Raw genomic sequence first — 7,856 nt, forward strand, 5'->3', positions numbered from 1 at the left:
GTTTTTTTGTGTGTTTAAATTTTTATTCCTATTTTCTTAAAGTTTGTGAATTAATAGGATTAATTCAAATTGTTTTTAAGAATGTGATGTATTTATTTCCATTGAGATAGTTTTCTAATAAATTAATAGTTAATTTATTTTAATTATTTAATTGTGATTAAATTATCATTCTTTTAATATAAAATTTATATTTATAATCAATTATTTTGTTTGATTTTATTTATATATATTAAATTTCATTGTGATTTTGATCACAATAAAAGGAATAAGATGCAAAATATCTTTTGTTTGTTTCTTATATATATAAGCATATATATAAATGTCAAATTTGATTTGATAATTTTTAAGGCTAAACGTTAGTACATGAAAAATCAAATTTTGAGTTGATTAATGTGTTTTGAACACTATAATTTTGGAAATTAGTTTTTTCTAATGTTCTTGATTATAAAGAGTGGCCTGACAACCAAGAGTTTTATTTTCAAGATAATAACCAGTGTATACATTTGATGTATTAAGGATTTAATTTTATATTTTTACCTAGACAACCTGGGAGTAAAGTTTAAGCACAAAATAGATCCTTAGAATTACTTTATTATTTCCGCTGCGTGTTATGAACAACATGGTAATCATTCAGCTGAGCCCTTGTTCCCTACTTGTAGTGTTGGAATTCCTAGCAATTTGCAACAAAACCACCTCCAAATCCTTTAAGGTGCAGTTTTTTTCACCTTGATGCTCCAATATGAACCCTAGAAGCTGATCATTTGACATGTAATCGCTACCTTTTGCAAACATGTGAAATGATTCCTTAATGTCCAAAGATGGTTCTTGCTTTTTCAATTCAAATTTTCTGGTCAAGAAATTCAACACCTTGTGCTTGTAGATCTCCTTTTTCTTACCAATTTTTCCCTGCTAATAATCACTACCATCCTTTCTCAAATGATTTGGAAGTGAAATAGAGGATACAGATATCTGGTTCTTTTTATTCTTTAAAGTTGGACACATTAACAATTTCCTCCCTCGTGCTTTCAGTTGTTCCCTTTGAGAACACAATGGAACTTTTTTCTTCATTTATTTTCAACCCTGATGCATTTCAAAAGGTCTCCAAGATATCTTTTATTTTTGTCATTTGGATTTGTGTTGCTTCTGCAAAAAGACATAGATCGTCTGTAAACATAATATGGGATATTTTTGGACTATCCCTACCCACCCCAATCGGCTTCCACTCTCTATCAAGAACTTTTTTTTCTATAAGGTGTGAAATCTTGTTCATGCCCATAACAAAAAGGTAGGGTGAAATGGGGTCCCCTTGTCACAGACCTTTCTTCGGAATAAAATCTTCTGTCCTATTCCCGTTCCAAATAACATTGAACGACACCATGCTCACACCTTGCATGATAATCTCGACCATCTTGAATGGCAATCTGAATTCTTGTAATCTAGTCTTGAGTGTAACGACCCAACTTTTAGCACATGATCGTACTGAAAGTAAGGTGTTACTGACCTGTTTTCCTTTACTATCTATTTAATATTGAACCTTTACGATGTTAACACATTTCCAATTTTAGAAAAAGGCTAGTAAATTTTGTTTTTTATTCATTAATAACTGTTGAACAAAGACTTCTAATTAATAATAATCACATAATTATTAGTAATACACTATAGTTAATCAATGAACAACATATACAAGACTACCCCTTTAAAATAAAAGCTTCAAAATTCAAACTGACAAGGCGAGGGAAAAATAAATTCTAGCAACAACTCAACTCGCAAATATACTCTTCCATGCTTCCACAGCTTCACAACAAGTCTTCACAACTGTAGCTGAAAGGGTTGGGAAGAGGGGATAAGAACTGAAAAGTCCTTAGTATGGTCGAGGTTAGAAGTTAAATTTATTTTGTTCTTTGTTATATAACAAACAAGCAATATAACAGATACAACTTCCACAAATAAAGAATAGAAAAGCAATCAACCAAAAGCATACACACATTCATAAAAGTACAGAAAATAGAATACAAGCAGAGAAAACATACATTTATACAACAAGCACAAAGAAGGATGTGCAACCAAGTATGATGCATGTCTGTCCTATGCAAGCCATGAGCTCATGTGTCGGTTTGCACCCTACAACCGGACATTACCTAAGAACCAGTCTTAGTTATGGTTTTTCGTTGTATCCTTCGTGCATACGTGTCTGTGGTTAAGAGTACCATCAGTTCGAGACCACCGGCAATCGACGCAAAGCTCAATGCGATAACATACACACAAAGGAAAACAACGATCCTCAGTTTGTGGGTGTCCCCGGGATCAACACACAACAATTCGTGGATTATTCCTGTAATCAATGATTATCAATTCATGAGTTATTCCCTGTAGTTAAACAACTAACAGTTCGTGGGTTTTTCCCGCAATACATTTGGCACTAAGGCCCAAACAACAATCATATTTCATTTGCTCTCATATGGCCGACGATCTTTTAGAGTATTTTTATTCTTGGGCTCTGCTCTCCTGTGACAGATGTCTCTTTAATCTTTTTCTTTTCTTTTCTTTTCTTTTTCTTATCGTTCTCTTTTACTTTCTTATATTTCAACAATAAAAATTATCTTCGCACTCTTCTCTCACCTTTCCCTAAATGTCTTATGAAAAGATAATCAAAGATTATTAACTTAATTACTTTGTCTTTCTAAAATTTTTAAGAAAGACTAATGTTTACCACTTTTAGTTAAATTAACAGTGCCATGGTTTTCTTCTTTCTCTTACTCACGGTCTCTCTCTCTTTTCTTTTCCTAATGATTCGGTCGTACATGAGGATAGAAGGATTATAAGTAATAAATGATGATTATGTGTCAAGGGTGGGGTTATTGCGTATTAGGGCTGCTAAGTTAGTGATTCAAGTTATAAATATCTTATACGAATAATTATGAAGTGATGAGCGGATAATTTGTACGCTTTTTGGCATTGTTTTTAGTATGTTTTTAGTATGATCTAGTTAGTTTTTAGTATATTTTTATTAGTTTTTAGTTAAAATTCACTTTTCTGGACTTTACTATGAGTTTGTGTGTTTTTCTGTGATTTCAGGTATTTTCTGGCTGAAATTGAGGGACCTGAGCAAAAATCTGATTTAGAGACTGAAAAGGACTGCAGATGCTGTTGGATTCTGACCTCCCTGCACTCGAAGTGGATTTTCTGGAGCTACAGAAGCCCAATTGGCGCGCTCTCAACGGCGTTGGAAACTAGACATCCTGGGCTTTCCAGCAATATATGATAGTCCATACTTTGCCCAAGATTTGATGGCCCAAACCGGCGTTCAAAGTCACCCTCAGAAATCCCAGCGTTAAACGCCGGAACTGGCACCTAAATGGGAGTTAAACGCCCAAACTGGCATAAAAGCTGGCGTTTAACTCCAAGAAGAGTCTCTACACGAAAATGCTTTATTGCTCAGCCCAAGCACACACCAAGTGGGCCCGGAAGTGGATTTTTATGTCATTTACTCATCTCTGTACACCCTAGCCTACTAGTTTTCTATAAGTAGGACCTTTTACTATTGTATTTTCATCTTTGGACATCTAGTTCTTAGATCAGATCTTGGTTCTTCTGGTTCCCTCTCTGGGGCCGAAACCAATGATCACTCTTGTTCTTATGTATTTTCAACGGTGGAGTTTCTACACACCATAGATTAAGGTGTGGAGCTCTGCTGTACCTCGAGTATTAATGCAATTACTATTGTTCTTCTATTCAATTCCGCTTGTTCTTTGTCCAAGATATCACTTGTTCTTCAACTTGATGAATGTGATGATCCGTGACACTCATCATCATTCTCACTTATGAACAAAGTGACTGACAACCACTCTTGTTCTACAAGCATACGGGGCTCTAGTGAATATCTCTTGGATTCTTTAACCGGAATCTTCGTGGTATAGGCGAGAACTGATGGCGGCATTCAAGAGAATCCGGAAGGTCTAACCTTGTCTGTGGTATTCTGAGTAGGATTCAATGATTGAATGACTGTGACGTGCTTCAAACTCCTAGCAGGCGGGGCGTTAGTGACAGACGCAAAAGAATCGCTGGATTCTATTCCGGCCTGACCGAGAACCGACAGCTGATTAGCCATATGCTGTGACAGAGCATAGGAACATTTTCACTGAGAGGATGGGAGGTAGCCACTGACAACGGTGAAACCCATGCATAAGCTTGCCATGGAAAGGAGTAAGAAGGATTGGATGAAGACAGTAGGAAAGCAGAGAGACGGAAGGGAAGGCATCTTCATACGCTTATCTGAAGCTCTCACCAATGATATACATAAGTATCTCTATCTTTATCTTTATGTTTTATTCATCATCTATACCCATTTGAGTCTGCCTGACTAAGATTTATAAGGTGACCATAGCTTGCTTCATACCAACAATCTCCGTGGGATCGACCCTTACTCACGTAAGGTATTACTTGGACGACCCAGTGCACTTGCTGGTTAGTTGTGCAAAGTTGTGTAGTGAATCACAATTTCGCGCACCAAGTTTTTGGCGCCGTTGCCGGGGATTGTTTGAGTTTGGACAACTGACGGTTCATCTTGTTGCTTAGATTAGGTATTTTTTTTCAGAGTTCTTAAGAATGAATTCTAGTGTTTCAAGGTGATGTTCCTATCATCACCAAAGCTGATTGATCCTCATCAATTTAGCTCTTGAATGCAATGTCCTGCTGAAGCTTGGCTAGCTATGTCTAATTCCTTTAGACTAAAGCTTTAGACTAACATTGCATGATTCCTGGAATTCTCATTAAGAATTTTGATACCTTTATTTTCTTCCACTTAATTTTCGAAAAAATCCAAAAAAAAAAATTACAAAATCACAAAAACCAAAAAAATATTTTATGTTTCTTGTTGAGTCCAGTGTCTCATTTTAAGTTTGGTGTCAATTGCATGTTTCTATTCTTCTTGCATTCATGTGTCCTCATTAATCTTCAAGTTGTTCTTGATGATTTCCTTGTTTTGATCTTTGAATTCTATTGACTTGAGTGTTTTGTTATTTCTCATGTGCATACAAACTTCTAAGTTTGGTGTCTTGCATGCATTGCTTATTTGATTTCAGTTGCATTTTGATTATTCCTCACTATTAAAAATCCAAAAATATTTTTAATTTGTGTCTTTTCAAGTCAATAATACAGAGAATTGAAGATTCAGAACATACTACAGAGGAATTATACAGAAAAAGCTGGGCGTTCAAAACGCCCAGTGAAGAAGGACAGACTGGCGTTTAAACGCCAGCCAGGGTACCTGGTTGGGCGTTTAACGCCCAAAAAGGTAGTGCATTGGGCGTTAAACGCCAGAATGTGCACCATTCTGGGCGTTTAACGCCAGGATGGCACAAGGGGGAGGATTTTGTTTTCAAAATCATTTTTTTTTTAGTTTTCAAAGTTTTTCCAAATCAAATCTTTTTCAAATCATATCTTTTCAATCAAATGTTTTCAAAATCAATTTCTTTCCTTTTTCAAAGATACTTACTAACAATTAATGATTTGATTGTACATTTTAAGTATGTTGCCTTTTCTGTTGAGAAAGGTTTAATGTTTGAATCATATCTTTTCTTGTTAGGCAAGTCATTAATTTTTAAAATCAAATCTTTTTAAAATTGTTTTCAAATCATATCTTTTCAATCATATCTTTTTAAAACCATAACTTTTCAATCAAATCTTTTTAATCACATCTTTTTCAAAACAGTTTTCAATCATATCTTTTTGATTTCTAAATTCAAAATCTTTTTCAAAAATCACTTGATTTCTTTTCCACTTTGAGTTTTCGAAAATTATCAATCAATTTTTCAAAATGTTTTTAAAATCTTTTTAATTAATTTTCGAAAATTCTCTTCCCCTCTTCTCACATCCTTCTGTTTATGGAGTACCACTCCTCCTCAATGCACAATTCGAACTCTATCTGATTAAGTTCGAATTCTCTACTTCTTCCTTCTACTATTCTGTTCTTCTGACACCTCAAGGAATCTCTATACTGTGACATAGAGGATTCCATATTTTCTTGTTCTCTTCTCTTTCATATGAGCAGGAACAAAGACAAAGGCATTCTTGTTGAAGCTGACCCTGAACCTGAAAGGACCTTGAAGCGAAAACTAAGAGAAGCTAAAGCACAACTCTCTGTAAAGGACCTAACAGAAATCTTCAAAGAAGAAGAACCCATGGCAGCCGAAAACAACAACAATGCCAACAATGCAAGGAAGGTGCTGGGTGACTTTACTGCACCTACTCCCGACTTCTATGGGAGAAGCATCTCTATCCCTGCCATTGGAGCAAACAACTTTGAGCTTAAGCCTCAATTAGTTTCTCTAATGCAACAGAATTGCAAGTTCCATGGACTTCCATTGGAAGATCCTCATCAGTTTTTAGCTGAGTTCTTGCAAATTTGTGACACAGTCAAGACTAATGGGGTTGACCCTGAGGTCTACAGACTGATGCTATTCCCTTTTGCTATAAGAGACAGAGCTAGGACATGGTTGGACTCACAACCTAAAGAAAGCCTGGACTCTTGGGAAAAGCTAGTCAATGCCTTCTTGGCAAAGTTCTTTCCACCTCAAAAATTGAGTAAGCTTAGAGTGGAAGTCCAAACCTTCAGACAGAAGGATGGAGAATCCCTCTATGAAGCTTGGGAAAGATACAAACAATTAATCAGAAAATGTCCATCTGACATGCTTTCTGAATGGAGCATCATAGGTATTTTCTATGATGGTCTCTCTGAACTGTCCAAAATGTCTTTGGATAGCTCTGCTGGAGAATCTCTTCATCTGAAGAAGACGCCTACAGAGGCTCAAGAACTCATTGAAATGGTTGCAAATAACCAATTCATGTACACTTCTGAAAGGAATCCTGTGAACAATGGGACTAATCAGAAGAAAGGAGTTCTTGAGATTGATACTCTGAATGCCATTCTGGCTCAGAACAAGATATTGACTCAACAAGTCAATTTGATTTCTCAAAGTCTGTCTGGAATGCAAAATGCACCAAGCAGTACTAAGGATGCTTCAACTGAAGAAGAAGCTTATGATCCTGAGAACCCTTCAATGGAAGAGGTGAATTACCTAGGAGAACCCTATGGAAACACCTATAATTCTTCATGGAGAAATCACCCAAATTTCTCATGGAAGAATCAAGAGAGACCTCAACAAGGTTTCAACAACAACAATGGTGGAAGAAACAGGTTTAGCAATGGCAAGCCTTTTCCATCATCTTCTCAGCAACAGACAGAGAATTCTAAGCAGAATCCCTCTGACTTAGCAACCATGGTCTCTGATCTAATCAAAACCACTTAAAGTTTCATGACTGAAACAAGGTCCTCCATTAGGAATTTGGAGGCACAAGTGGGACAGCTGAGCAAGAAAATTACTGAACTCCCTCCAAGTACTCTTCCAAGCAATACAGAAGAAAATCCAAAAGGAGAGTGCAAGGCCATCAACATGGCCGAATTTGGAGAGGAAAAAGAGGAAGTGAACGCCACTGAGGAAGACCTCAAAGGGCGTGCACTAGCCTTCAATGAGTTCCCTAATGAGGAACCATGGGAATCTGAGGCTCAAAATGAGACCATAGAGATTCCATTAGACCTACTTCTGCCATTTATGAGCTCTGATGAGTATTCTTCCTCTGAAGAGGATGAGTATGTCACTGAAGAGCAAGTTGCTAAATACCTTGGAGCAATCATGAAGCTAAATGACAAGTTATTTGGAAATGAGACTTGGGAGGATGAACCCCCTTTGCTCACCAAAGAACTGGATGACTTGTCTAGGCAGAAATTACCTCAAAAGAGACATGATCCTGGGAAGTTTTCAATACCTTGTACCATAGGCACCATGACCTTCAAGAAG

At 36.5% G+C, this 7,856-nt stretch overlaps 1 non-coding gene across 1 annotated transcript; it reads right to left on the reverse strand.

The window, feature by feature from the left end:
* Positions 1-6,584: 6,584 nt before the first annotated feature.
* On the reverse strand, positions 6,585-6,688 carry LOC130958252 (small nucleolar RNA R71). Its single transcript, XR_009077384.1, has one exon. It is a non-coding gene; the product is annotated as a small nucleolar RNA R71 (small nucleolar RNA).
* Between the last annotated feature and the right edge of the window lie 1,168 nt (positions 6,689-7,856).

This window comes from Arachis stenosperma, chromosome 10, assembly GCF_014773155.1.
Source record: "Arachis stenosperma cultivar V10309 chromosome 10, arast.V10309.gnm1.PFL2, whole genome shotgun sequence".
Lineage (NCBI taxonomy): Eukaryota > Viridiplantae > Streptophyta > Magnoliopsida > Fabales > Fabaceae > Arachis > Arachis stenosperma.